The 14,292-nt window shown below is 41.6% G+C and overlaps 1 non-coding gene across 1 annotated transcript; it reads left to right on the top strand.

Moving 5' to 3' along the window:
- Window positions 1-5,549: 5,549 nt before the first annotated feature.
- On the top strand, window positions 5,550-5,687 carry LOC114818071. The gene has a single exon (XR_003765892.1). It is a non-coding gene; the product is annotated as a small nucleolar RNA SNORA7 (small nucleolar RNA).
- Window positions 5,688-14,292: the final 8,605 nt, after the last annotated feature.

The raw sequence follows: 14,292 nt of genomic DNA, 5'->3' as shown, positions 1-14,292 counted from the left end.
AGGTGTGGTGGGAAGGAGATCAGAGGTGGTAGGAGATCAGAGGTGGCAGTGGAGGGGAGGAGAATTAGGAGAAGGCTACAACCGTGGACTTTCTCCTTGCCTGCCATCCCAATCTGTTTCTGCTCTGGCCTTAGACCTTGTAGCCCTGAAATATGGAAACCATAAACCAGAGTTGCCCTTTGCTGAGTCAGTGTCAGTAGCAGCAGGAGCAGTTCTAGAAATAAACAAAAGCTACAAATTAAATTAAAAAAACACAGAGGAAGGGGAATAGGCCCCAAAGACAGAGGGTATATTTGAGGTGGGAATTGGAAACCAGCAAGATGAAGGGGGGTAATGAGGTCTGACAGGAATTCTCTGTATCTCAGCAGGTAAGAGTTCCTTCTCTTTGTGTTTCATCTCTCAGGTTTGGAAGTAGCTCAGTGGTTTACCCATTTTGTCAACTTTCTAAAGCAGAAGTGGGCCCCAGCTCTTAGTCTTTGTATCAGTATGGTATCAATTCTAAAGCATGACAGCTTCACTTTCAGTGGGCTCTGCATAAGAATACAGCCTTTGTATGGTTGAAGTGAATGTAGTTTCTCCTTCCTTGGCAAAACTAACTTTGTCTGCCAGGCAGTTCCCATTTGTTGTTCTGGCTGCAGAGGCAAGAACTGGAAGTATGTGTGGGTTAGATGAATTTTCCTCTCCATGAGAAGTATAGCCACTCAAAAAACTGATTAACTGAGCCTCAGTAACCCAAATGAATGGCTTCCAACCTCATTCCATTCAGCATCACTGTCTGGCTGAGTTTCAGCCCCATTGGTTTGGCTGATCAGATTTCTGCTTTTGAAAGTCATAGTGTCAGGCCAACTGAGTGTTTAAACATACCTTAAACAATTCCTTTTAACTTTAATACCTTAAATTTTAGTTTTGTGCAATTAAAGTTAGTAGTATATCATATAACATTTAATTTTTGACCCAGATAACCCACTTTTTTAAGAGTTTGGTGATGCACTCATCACAGTTTGCTCCAAGAGTGAACACTGTAAGAGTCTTGTGTCTGTTTCTTTTATTCAGATTAAAGGCAAAATGCACAGAAATAGCAACGAGAATGCAGTGGCAATCACAGCAATGTCTTTAGTTGTAGTAATGTCCACTCAGGTGCCTCTTTGCATTTTGTATAATGATTGAAACTTATGGGAAAGCATCCAAGTGAATGGTTCTCTATTAGAATGAATATTTGACTTTTAATTTGACATAAATAGACCTGGAACCCTTTAAAAAATTATGTCAACTAATGCCAGTGCATTCACTGTTCAATTAACTTAAGGCAAACAAAAAGGATTTTCATGAATTAGTCTCAGCCAATTCCCATTGATTCGCTTGTGATTTTCTGTTAAAACTAAAGGAAGTGAAATGCTGAATGTTAACATTCATGCAGTAAATAATAATAATAAAGTTGGGATTTGTTAAGCGCTTACTATGTGCCAAGCACTGTTCTAAGCACTGTGGGAGAAACAGGGTAATCAGGTTGCCCACATGAGGCTCACAGTTAATCCCCATTGTATAGATGAGGTAACTGAGGCACAGAGAAGCAAAGTGACTTGCCCACAGTCACACAGCTGACAAGTGGCAGAGTCAGGATTCGAACCCATGTCCTCTGACTCCCAAGCCCGGGCTCTTTCCACTGAGCCATGCTGCTTCTCAACATCAAGAAATAAAAGCAGAAAACAGTCAAATGAAATAAGAAAGCTAAGTAAAACAGAAAATGGAAGTATAGGAAATTCCTGAGAAGAATTGTATAGTATTAGTAACACTCTCAAAACTGGCAGGAAAGTCCTGTAAACTATCCCCAGGAATCAAAGACCAGAACATAGGATCGGGGGAAACCAACAGAAGATTTATTAATGGACAGGAAGAAGGACCAGATTTTAGTTCTAAGCTACAGAAATGACATGTGTGCAAAGAAAGAAGGAATCATTTTGAAGGTGGGATAAAATATTCTGTTCTCAGCCCAACTGTCGAAAGAATGCCATAATCAAGCATTTATCAAATACCTTCAATACGCTTAGCACTCTACCCTTTAGAACAGGGCAACAGACTGGGAAAATGCCTAGGCAACCAGCTACCCTACTCAGGTAGGGTATTCATTCATTCATTCATTCATTCATTCAATTGTATTTATTGAGCACTTACCTCTGTGCAGAGCACTGTACTAAGCACTTGGAAAGTACAGTTCAGCAGTGAAGAGAGACAATCCTTGTCCATATCAGGGTTACAATCTAGAAGTGGGGAGACAGACATCAAAACAAGTAAACAGGCATCAATATAAATAAATAGAATAATAGATATATACATATATACATAAGTGCTGTGGGGTGGGAGGGAGAGGGAAGAGCAAAGGGAGTGAGTTGAGGTGATGTGGTAGGGAGGGGGGAGCTGAGGAAAAGGGGGGCTTAGTCTGGGAAGGCCTCTTGGAGGAGGCAAGCCTTCAGTAGGGCTTTGAAGGGAGGAAGAGTGAATGTCTGGAGGATTTGAGGAGGGAGTGAGTTCCAGGACAGGGGTAGGACATGAGCCAGGGGTTGACGGCAGGACAGGCAAGATTGAGGCACAGTGAGTAGGATAGCACCAGAGGAGCAGAGTGTGCGGGCTTGGATGTAGAAGGAGAGAAGGGAGGTGAGGTAAAAAGGGGAAAGGTGATGAGAGCTATGAAGCCAATAGTGAGTTTTTGTTTGATAGGGAGATTTTCGAGGAGGGGAATGATACGCCCCAAATATTTCTGTAGAAAGGTAATCTGGGCATCAGAGTGAAGCATGGACTGAAGTGGGGAGAAACAGGACCATATATTTGCCTTGCCCTTGGTGTTTGGCAGGGCATAAGCTTAGACATGCTTGTTTGAGGTCAACAAATGGGGCCTGCTAGAAGGCATTAAAGGCCTTCAGACTGACTAGAAAGTGCTGCACTGTTATCCTTAGACATTTTCCCCAAGGGAATTATGAGTAAACAACACCTTCAAGGGCCAACCGTGATAAATCTAGTCCTCTTATGTTTGCTCACATTAATTGGCAATAGGCAATGCTAACTGTTCTGAAATGAAAGTAGTTGAGCCCAATAATCATCCCAACCTCATTTTTGTGAGTTGGAATCATGGCATTTGCAAGTTGTTCTGTTATAAAACAAAAATAAATTAACAAAACACAATAATATGGGTGCATTGTTTTCCCCAAAATTTCATTGTTTTTCCTTCTTGGACCACCCAAAACACTTTCTTAAATTGACTCAGTTTTTTTTATTAATACAGTACCTGGAATTCTCAATGATATTTAATTTCATTGAGTCATATATCCTTGTTAGATTAAAACCTGTGTGCCATTCTCTGAAAATGTTCATTTAGTAAGGCAGTATATCCCTTCCAGAGAGTGCTTCACTGTTGGCAAGACAGCACAATCTCTTCCTAACTGATTTGCTTATGTAGTTGAACCCTTTGAATGCTGCACAATTTGAGATAAATTCCCTCCTTAATGATTCAATCTAGTTGAAACCCTATACGGAAATTAAGATGGAAGTGGATTGACTCGTACTATGATAGTGGCATCTGAGAAATGTGGGAGAGGAGAGAGACCCAATCTTCCCGGCACCCCTACCTTGGTTTGCAAAAACACAAAGTGGATATAATTGGTAATTTTTCCATAAATAGGGCCATTATTGCTATTAAAATTGATTGGAGACTCACAGAGATGTTGGGACTTTTTTTAAGTTGCAGGCTCTGGCTGCATTAAAGAGGGGAAAAAAAATCTTTTTGAGCTGAAGAATTATGCTTCTGATATGCTCATATTGGCACTATTTTTTATTGGTACAAAAGGAATCCAATTTCTAGGTTCATTACCCAAAACAACATCAAAATTTGAAACAAGAAAACATTTTAGTGCTTGAACTATAGATCAAACTGCAATTCATATGCCTCATTCCCTTATGGAGTCTTAGGATAAGAGAAAAACAGAGCAAAAACGGCAATTTTTTTCTCTCTCTTGATCGATGTTCTATTTGACCTCTGAAATGCCCTCTTGCCATAACCTTTTAAATACCATCTGGTCTTTTTGTGAAGAGAGGGATGGGAAGGAGTCACTTTCAGACAGCAATTGATTATAAGGACATTAATCAAGGACATGGATTATCTGCAGCATGACATTGCATATTGTACTTAAGCAATTTTGGCTTTAATGTGATTGGAAAGGTTAATCTCGGTTCGAAGATCTTATATAGACTTGGTATTAAATACTTAAAGAGAACAGAATCAAATAAAAAGTAAAAAAAAAATTGACTATATTCAAGCTTCACCATTTTAAGGCTAATTTGCCTATTTATTCTAATAAGGATTCATTGATCATGACTGCATTCTGGAATGCCACTTAATGGCTCAGAATTTAATTCTAATCATAAAAAAGTAGTAGTGTGTATTTAATTGCATTCTATGTGACAGAATGCATTATTTTGATCTCTGTGGTAAGCCTGATTTTTTTCCCACATTATATTTGAATTATGTGATAACTTCAAACAAATTAGGGGACTGTTGCTCAAAATGAGTGCTTCTCTAAGTATGCCAAGTATGAGGAAGAAGAGATGAAATTGTTCTTCTCAGGCTAACACAAGCATAATAAGAAGCAAGACAATCACCCTGAATCCTCTTCTGAACACATATCTTCATTTACATATCGTAGTTTTCACCATACTTCAGGAATATCAGTCTAAAATGTCTAACATAGTTTGTATTTGTCATGTTCTATATTTTAAGCATCACTAGATGGCAGATACTAGGGAAAACTTTACTCATAAAATCCTCTGTTAGTCCTGAATCATCCAAGTTCCTCCCTATATGGGATTCTGTGTTTTGCTGCAGATTACAGTGAGTTAAGTGAAAGAGATACAGCCTCTAAGATGTCCATGATGTGCTGGTTCATTTTGCCTTATGAAACACTTTTCAGGCAGAATACTTTAAGATATGACAAATCGACATATTTAATGGATGCTGATTGCCGGACTCAAGGTTTAAATTACTAGGTTGCCAAATTTCTGTTAAGGGGTGGTGCTGGGGAAGAGGGAGGTAGGATTTTCCATGGAACTCAGGAGGAAAAAAATCAATCTGACTGCAGGCATACGTATCGTCAATTGAGGAAGCAACTGTATGGTTTTCTCTAAAAGCAAAGCATGTGTGGGTGAATCTGGAGTTGATCCCAATCAAAGCCTCCATATCTGTGACTCTCCCAGTGGGCTGCTGCTGCTAACCACACCACCACCAGGATGCGTGGGTCAAGGGAGATGCACACCCTTAGTTTCTACTGCTGAACCCGGGAACAGAGAGGCCGCTCCGTTGAGAGGTAAGGGGATTGAGTGTGCCCGTCTTCTCATTCATCAGCCTGGACTCGGGAGCAGGGACACTGTTATCTCTCCCTTCAAAGCAGGAAAGTGGCCCAAACCATACTGGCTCTGCGCCAGCTCCTCAAAAAAGTTCATGCTGCTCGAGATCTGTCTCTCCTTCATGTGCCTGTTATATTGTTAGATTATACCCTCCAAAGCCCCTTTTTGGATCAGACCTGGAGAGTTTCTAGTACTCTACCAGTCTTGACTACAGGAGGGAGATTTAACCAGAGGCATACCCATTCCATTCCTAGCTTGGACAGTGGCTAGTGAGTGGAAGGCAATCTGCTACAATTCAAAACTCATCTGTGCAGGAGTGGCACGAGAGAGAATTGAGGGCAGAGACTCAAGTTTACTGGGAGGAACAAGGCAATGTAAACCACTTCTGTATTCTTACCAAGAAAAGTCTATGGATGCACTACTAGAATGATTGCAGATTCATTCAATTATATTTGTGCTATTCCATTTGCTACTGTAATAATAATAATTATAATTCACAGGGCCCATTAGGTTGTAGGCTCCTTGAGTGCGGAGATCTTGTCTGCTAATACTATTGTAGTCCCCCAAGTGTTTAGTACAGTGCTTTCTATACATAGGTAAGCTCTCACTATATATCTAATTTCAACACCTTCAGCGAGATGTTAAGACAACTGAGACAGCAGTCCCTAGTGGAAAGACTGGATTTCAGGTGGTTTGGGCTCTGGTCCCAGCTCTGTCACTGATTTGCTGTGTGACTTAGATACACTTCTTAACATCTCTGTTCTTTGAGAGAGATTGTGATGTTAAAATTGTCTACAAATTCTGGTTATTATTCCATGATAACTATTTCCCACTGCCTTCTGTGTTGTCCTTGCACTTGGATTTGCACCCTTTATTTCCCCCTCCCCCCAGCCCACAGCACCTATGTACATAACTGTAATTAATCATTTATAGTAATTTCTGTCTATCCCTCTAGACTGTAAGCACCTTGTGGGCAGGGAATGTATCTAACAACTCTATTAAACTCTCGTAAGTGATTAGTATAGTGCTCTGCACACAAGGGGTGGTCAGTCTATATGTGGGTTGGGAAGTACATGCGTTGGGAAGAATCATTGTCAAATTGATTGTGTTATGAAAAAATTCACTCCCTAAAAAAGGCTCACTTTTTGTAAAGGTAATATTGACATGACCCAGTTCTTCTGACTTCCAGACCCATGCTCTTTAAGCTAGGTATTGCTGCTTCCCTAATTGTTAGGCAGTGGGTGACAACAAGTTTCTTGAGTAAGAGTACTGTGATCTGGTTGAAAGATGACAGGGAAATTGCCTAGAAGGAAGTAAAAAAAAATACATGACCGAAGAAGTAAAGATGCTGTTTGTCTACATCTCCAAGAGGACAATGGGGTCAAAGGTTCAAGTAAGAAGTCTGATATTGTAGGTTATTAATCACTCTCCCCCACCCAGTCACTGTTGTTGCTTACCATTGGACAGCTGAAGGTACCTGAAGGGAGCGGTGACATATCCTCTCCATCCCCTCCACTCTACCGAGACTGCTCTCTCTAAGGTCACCCATGACCTCCTTCTTGCCAAATCCAATGGCTCCTACTCCATTCTAATCCTCCTTGACCTCTCTGCTGCCTTTGACACTGTCGACCATCCCCTCCTCCTCCATACCTTATCTCACCTTGGCTTCACGGACTCTCTCCTCTCCTGGTTCTCCTCTTACCTCTCTGGCCGGTCATTCTCGGTCTCCTTCGCTGGAGCCTCCTCCCCCTCCCATCCTTTAACTGTTGGAGTTCCTCAAGGGTCAGTTCTTGGCCCTCTTCTGTTCTCCATTTACACTCACTCCCTCGGTGAACTCATTCGCTCTCACGGCTTTGACTACCATCTCTACGCAGATGACACGCAGATCTACATCTCCGCCCCGTCCTCTCCCCCTCCCTTCAGGCTCGCATCTCCTGCCTCCAGGACGTCTCCACCTGGATGTCGGCCCGCCACCTAAAACTCAACATGAGCAAGACTGAGCTCCTCATCTTCCCTCCCAAACCCGGTCCTCTCCCAGACTTCTCTATCACCATGGATGGCACGACCATCCTTCCCGTCTCTCAGGCCCGCAATCTTGGTGTCATCCTTGACTCGTCTCTCTCGTTCACCCCACACATCCTATCCGTTACCAAGACCTGCCGGTTTCACCTTTACAATATCGCCAAGATCCGCCCTTTCCTCTCCTCCCAAACGGCTACCTTACTGCTACAGGCTCTCGTTATATCCCGGCTAGACTACTGTGTCAGCCTTCTCTCTGACCTCCTTTCCTCCTCTCGCCCCGCTCCAGTCTATTCTTCACTCCGCTGCCCGGCTCATCTTCCTGCAGAAATGATCTGGGCATGTCACTCCCCTTCTTAGACAACTCCAGTGGTTGCCTATCAACCTCCGCTCCAAACAAAAATTCCTCACTCTAGGCTTCAAGGCTCTCCATCACCTTGCCCCTTCCTACCTCTCCTCCCTTCTCTCTTTCTACCACCCACCCCGCACCCTCCGCTCCTCTGCCGCCCACCTCCTCACCGTCCCTCGGTCTTGCCTATCGCGCCATCGACCCCTGGGCCACGTCCTCCCGCGGTCCTGGAACGCTCTCCCTCCTCACATCCGCCAAACTGATTCTCTTCCCCTCTTCATAACCCTACTTAAAACTCACCTCCTCCAAGAGGCCTTCCCAGACTGAGCTCCTCTTCTCCCTCTACTCCCTCTGCCACCCCCCCTTTGCCTCTCCGCAGCTAAGCCCTCTTTTCGCCCTTTCCCTCTGCTCCTCCACCTCTCCCTTCCCATCCCCACAGCACTGTACTCGTCCGCTCAACTGTATATATTTTCGTTACCCTATTTATTTTGTTAATGAATTGTACATCGCCTTGATTCTATTTAGTTGCCATTGTTTTTACGAGATGTTCTTCCCCTTGACTCTATTTATTGCCATTGTTCTTGTCTGTCCGTCTCCCCCGATTAGACTGTAAGCCCGTCAAACGGCAGGGACCGTCTCTATCTGTTGCCGACTTGTTCATTCCAAGCGCTTAGTACAGTGCTCTGCACATAGTAAGCACTCAATAAATACTATGAATGAATATCCTCTTTGTTACGTAAACATTAGTGGAGGAACTAAGAGCACTTCATTTCTTGAGAGTTTTCCCGCAGGATAGCAGCTGCCTGTGAAAAATCACAAATATTTAAAAGTAAAATTTAGAAATTATAGAAACAAACAGCCCCCTTTGCCTCCCCACCCTCGAATTCTGTGCCACTTTGGAGTAATAGAGTCTGGTCACTATTCCTCAAGTGATGAATTATCAAGAATCCAGGGGAAGTTAAAGTGTCTTTAATGCTGGACCCAAGGCCAGCATTGCACTTTTGCCTCTTTGGCTATTCATGCCATCATATCTATTGAGCACTTACTGTGTGCAGAGCACTGTACTTAGCGCTTGGAATGTTCAATTCAGCTACAAATAGAGACAATCCCTTCCCACAGTGGGCTCACAGTCTAGAAGACCAGAATAAAAAAGATCAGCTATTCTGAGTGGTGATAATTTTTCAGGTAGTCAAACTTCATTCATTCATTCAATCATTTATTAAGCATTTACTGTGTGCAAAGCATTGTACTAAGCACTTGGGAGACTACAATATAACAATAAACAGACAAATTCCCAGACCACACATAGACTTAGACTCTTGCCTGATGTAATAAAAGGGGCTTCTATATCTTAATGATATAACAATTTGGTTGTATGTTTTTCTCTTAAATTTGACAACTCAAAGACAAAAATGTAGATGGCATCTCACTTAGCTGTTATTTAATAAAATAGAATGCAGACATATGTTAATTATTTTCAGAAATATTCCACAATGAATGTTTTAAAATTATGGTATCGCAACATGATTAAAACTAGGTTACCCTTGTTGCCATAAATGAGGCATATTTTTGATGTGGTAGCTTTGCTCTTAATTACATTTTAACTGCCATTTACTAAACCCAGTCTTCTGTAATGGATCTTCTGATTATTAGTTTGAGTTAGTGAAGAATGTCCTAAGTGGAGCTACAATCACATTTTTTTTGTTTAAAAAAATGTGAACTTGCAAGATTTAAGTATAATGAATAAAGGATAAGCTGGAATTTACAGGAATGTAAGTGTACTACTTCAATAGTAGAATTTCACTCTCATTTCCTATTCCTTATCAGAGATTCACTGAGTTTTCAATGATTTGAATTTTCCCTCAAACAATGCCTTTTTTTCAAAAGGACTAAAATATCATTTAAACAATTACATACTATTAAGGATAGGATGAATTAAATACAAATTTGCAACATTAGGAAAATTTAGGCTCTTAAACTTCATATAATAAATGTTAGTAACCTTTCCATAATGGCATTACAATTTGGTATTCATAATGAAAATCCTATTTAAAAACTAACAATTGAAATGGAACACTTATTTTTTGCTACAATTTAAAAAAATTGAAGGAAGATAACTGTATACAACTGAAGGTGAGGATCTTGTTCCCAACAGTAAAATTTCTCAAGTACATTTGTTGGTAATTAAAGGATATAAGACTGCATTTTAAACAAAGATACATATAAAAGGCTTTAGAGTATTTTCTTATAGGATTACTTTCTGACCCCCTCCAAACTTTTAAACTATGAAGATGCAACTTCTTTGCTGCAAACCTGGAATGGTGAGATTGCACTTTTTTTTTATGAATCCAATTTCCCACAAAGTTAGATATTGATCTTGCTGTTCTGCTTGTGCTAAAACCTTGAACTTTGAAGTCAATTATCTCTTCTGAATTTGAGGAGTGAAGGAGTAGAAAGTACCCAGCTTGCCTTTAGAATATATAAAGATGCCTTAGGGATTATTTCTCTCACATTGCATTGCCCTGGCATATAATTTTACTGGATGTTCTAGAGGCTGCTTTAAAAAGGGAGGGAGTAACCAGTGTATACTGAAAGTGAAGCTGGGCGGAGCCACTTCAAGCAAAGCTCTGGTGATTCCTTAAACCACAACTGATAAGATGCAGATAATACAAGACAGCAAGTAGGTAGGAGACAGCTGTGAATATGGAAGAGAGAAGGCAGAGTCAAAAACACTGGGAGGCAAGGTTAAGGGCTGCAAGTCCTGCAGAAGAGATACAAGGCTAGAGGTGTTATATGGCAATTTCTAAAGTTTCCTTTGCCACCCTATTCCTCTTAGTTAAAATTGATTTATACTCTGTGTTGTATCTATAGTTGAAGGCCAAAACATAGAGGCATTTAGATAATTTGTTCTGTACTTTACAGTACAGGGGAAGCCAGGGGACTCCTTGGGTGCCATTTCCAAAATGGAGGCATTTTGATAATACTCAATCTCTTTCAATCCTGGTGATATTTTTCTAAAGAACATTCAGTCCATGTCTCCCCACTGCCCATCCACCACCTCATCAAACAGAAACTCTTTACCATCAGCTTTACAGCACTAAATCCTACCTTACCTTGCCGTTAACCTACTACAGACCAGCCTGCACACTTCACTCTTCCCATGCCAACCTACTCATTATATCTGGATCTTGTCTTTTTCATCACCGACCCCTTGTTCACCTTCTTCCTCTGGCCTGGAACTCTGATCGATGACCACTCTCCCCACCTTCAAAAGTTTACTTAAGTAACATTTCCTCCAAGAGGTCTTTCTGGATTAAGTCCTCATCATAATGAAACTGTCGTGAATTGATGACTCACAAATGAAGAGAATGAAATTTAGAAATCTCTGACAAATTGTTATTGTGGATGCATTTTTTGCAAACAAGATACTTTGTCAATTGAATTCTTTTCTTCCAAAATTAAATTAGTATCTTCTGCCTTGACATAAATCAAAAGGTTTCATTCTGTTCTATAAGGGGTAATTTGCTGACTTTGGTATTGTGCATATTAACTGCTTCTTGGCCACCAAAATCCATTCAGCAAATGACTTCACTGGAGTAAATGTTAACCCTTTATAACAGGGCTATCTTTCATATTAGAGAAAGTGTAATTTATATCCATTTTTAGTATAAAACATGCAGAAATGTGACCACTAATCAGACTGGTGGTATACCACAATACTGAATCATTCTTTCTCCTGGAAGCATTATCTAACCTTGATTTTCCTGACACTGCCCTCTCCTGGTTCTTCTCATTCTCTAGCAATTTTTGAGCACTTACTTTGTGCAAAGCATTCATTTCATTCATTCAATAGTGTTTATTGAGCGCTTACTATGTGCAGAGCACTGTACTAAGAGCTTGGAATGTACAAATCAGCAACAGATAGAGACAGTCCCTGCCCATTGACGGGCTTACAGTCTAATTGGGGGAGACAGACAGACAAAAACAATAGCAATAAATAGAATCAAGGGGATGTACATCTCATTAACAAAATAAATAGGGTAATAAAAATATATACAATTGAGTGGACGAGCACAGTCCTGAGGGGAGGGGAAGGGAGAGGGGGAGGAGCAGAGGGAAAAGGGGGCTTAGCTGAGGGGAGATGAGGGGGGGTAGAGGGGCAGCAGAGGGAGCAGAGGGAAAAAGGGAAGCTCAGTCTGGGAAGGCCTCTTGGAGGAGGTGAGCTGTAAGTAGGGCTTTGAAGAGGGAAAGAGAATTAGTTTGGCGGAGGTGAGGAGGGAGGGCATTCCAGGACAAAGCACTATACTAAGTGCTTGGGAGGGTACAATATAACAACAAACACACACATTCCTCCCCTTAATGAGCTCACAATCTAGAGTCTAACTCACAGTCTAGCTCACAGTCTGTCACCAGTCTAGAGGGGGAGCTCACAGACTGGAATCTCTTTCTCTCCTCCTCTTTGGCCACTCATTCTCAGTCTCTTTCAGGGGCTCCTTTCTACCTCCCACCGCCTAACTGTAGGATTCCCTCAAGACTCAGTTCTGGGACCTCTTCTATTCTCCAACTACTCCCTTGGAAAACTCACTCGCTCCCTTTGCTTCAACTACTGTCTCTTTGCTGATGATTCCTAAATCTGTATCTCCAGCCTTGATCTCTCTCCAGTCTCATATTTCCTTCTGCCTTCAGGACATATTCATTCATTCAATCCAGTCGTATTTATTAAGTGCTCACTGTGTGCAGAGCATTGTATTAAGCTCTTGGAAAGTACAATTCAGCAATAAGGAGAGACAATCCCCGCCCACACTGGGCATATCTACTTGAATGTTTTACCAACCCCTCAAATTTAACATGTGTAAAACAGGCTCTTCATCTTTCTACCCAAACCCTGTCCTCCCCATGATTTTCCCCTTACTGTAGCCAGCACTACCATCCTCCCAGACTCGCAAACTTGTAACCTTGGCAATCTCCTCCACTCAACCTCTCATTCAACTCACATTTTAAATGTCTCCAATTGTTGTTGGTTCCACTTTCACAATTTGGCTAAAATTCATCGTAACTGCTACCATGCTAATCCAAGCATTTATCCTGTCATGTTCTCCTAGTTTGATTACTTGATTACTGCATCAGCCTCCTTGCTGACCTCCATGCCTACTGTCTCCCCATACTTCACTCCACTGCTTGGATCATTTTTCTACAAAATATTTCATTCCACATTTCCTCACTCCTCAAAGATTTTCAGTGGTTGCCCATCCATGTTGCCATCACACAGAAACTGCTTATTAGTTTTAAAGCGCCCAATCATTTTACCCTTCCTATTTTATCCCTCTGATTTACTATTACAACCCAAGCAGCTCCTCAAATGCCAAATTACACATTGTACCTCAATCTTGTCTATTTCACTACAGACTTCTTGCTCAAGGCCTGTCTCTGGCCTGGAATGCCCTTTCTTTTCATATTTGACAGATTATCACTCTCCTCACCTTCAAAGTCTTATTAAAACACCTCTCCTCCAAGAGGCCATCCCCAACTAAGCACTCATTTTCTCTCCTCCCTCTCCCTCTCCCTTCTGTGTCACCACTGCACTTGTATCCTTTATTCACCCCATCCTCAGCCCCATAGTACATATACATATATATATATAGTCGTGTATGTATTGTATTAATGTATGTTTTCTCCTCTAGACTGGAAACTTATTGACAGGGAATGTGTCTGCTGATTCTTTATATTGTACTCTCCCAAGTGATAATAATGTTGGTATTTGTTTAGCGCTTACTATGTGCAGAGCACTGTTCTAAGCGCTGGGATAGATACAGGGTAATCAGGTTGTCCCATGTGAGGCTCACAGTTAATCCCCATTTTACAGATGAGGTAACTAAGGCACAGAGAAGTTAAGTGACTTGCCCACAGTCACACAGCTGACAAGTGGCAGAGCCGGAGGTCGAACCCATGACCTCTGACTCCGAAGCCCAGGCTCTTTCCACTGAGCCACGCTGCTTCCCTGCTTAGTACTGTGCTCTGTATACTAAGTGCAAAGTAAATGTGACATAAATTGATTTGAAAGACAATAGAATCTAGTACTAGAAAGAGCCTTGTCTTGTCTTTGCTGTCTAGTCATTTCCCACTGATAGTGACTCCATGGCCACATCTCTTCCAGAATGCCCCACCTCCATCTGCATTCATTCTGGTAATTTTTTCCATAGAGTTTTCTTGGTAAAAATATGGAAGTGGTTTACCACTGCCTTCTTCCACCCAGTAAATTTGTCTCCACCCTTGTATGTCTCCCATGCCACTGCTGCCCAGCACAGCTGCGTTTTGACTTGTAGCAGATTGCCTTCCACTCACTAGCCACTGTCCAAGTTGGGAATGGAATGGGTACGCCTCTGTTTGACTCTCCCTCCCATAGCGGAGACTGGTAGAGTACTGGAAACTATCCAAATGTGATCCTGAGAAGGGAGAAAGAGCCTACTGTTAGCAGAAACTAAAATATATAAACTTTTCACTGGGAGGGGGTCAAATATACCTTCAAATAAGTG

This window comes from Ornithorhynchus anatinus, chromosome 17, assembly GCF_004115215.2.
Source record: "Ornithorhynchus anatinus isolate Pmale09 chromosome 17, mOrnAna1.pri.v4, whole genome shotgun sequence".
Lineage (NCBI taxonomy): Eukaryota > Metazoa > Chordata > Mammalia > Monotremata > Ornithorhynchidae > Ornithorhynchus > Ornithorhynchus anatinus.
This window is presented reverse-complemented; position numbering and strand designations above follow the sequence as displayed.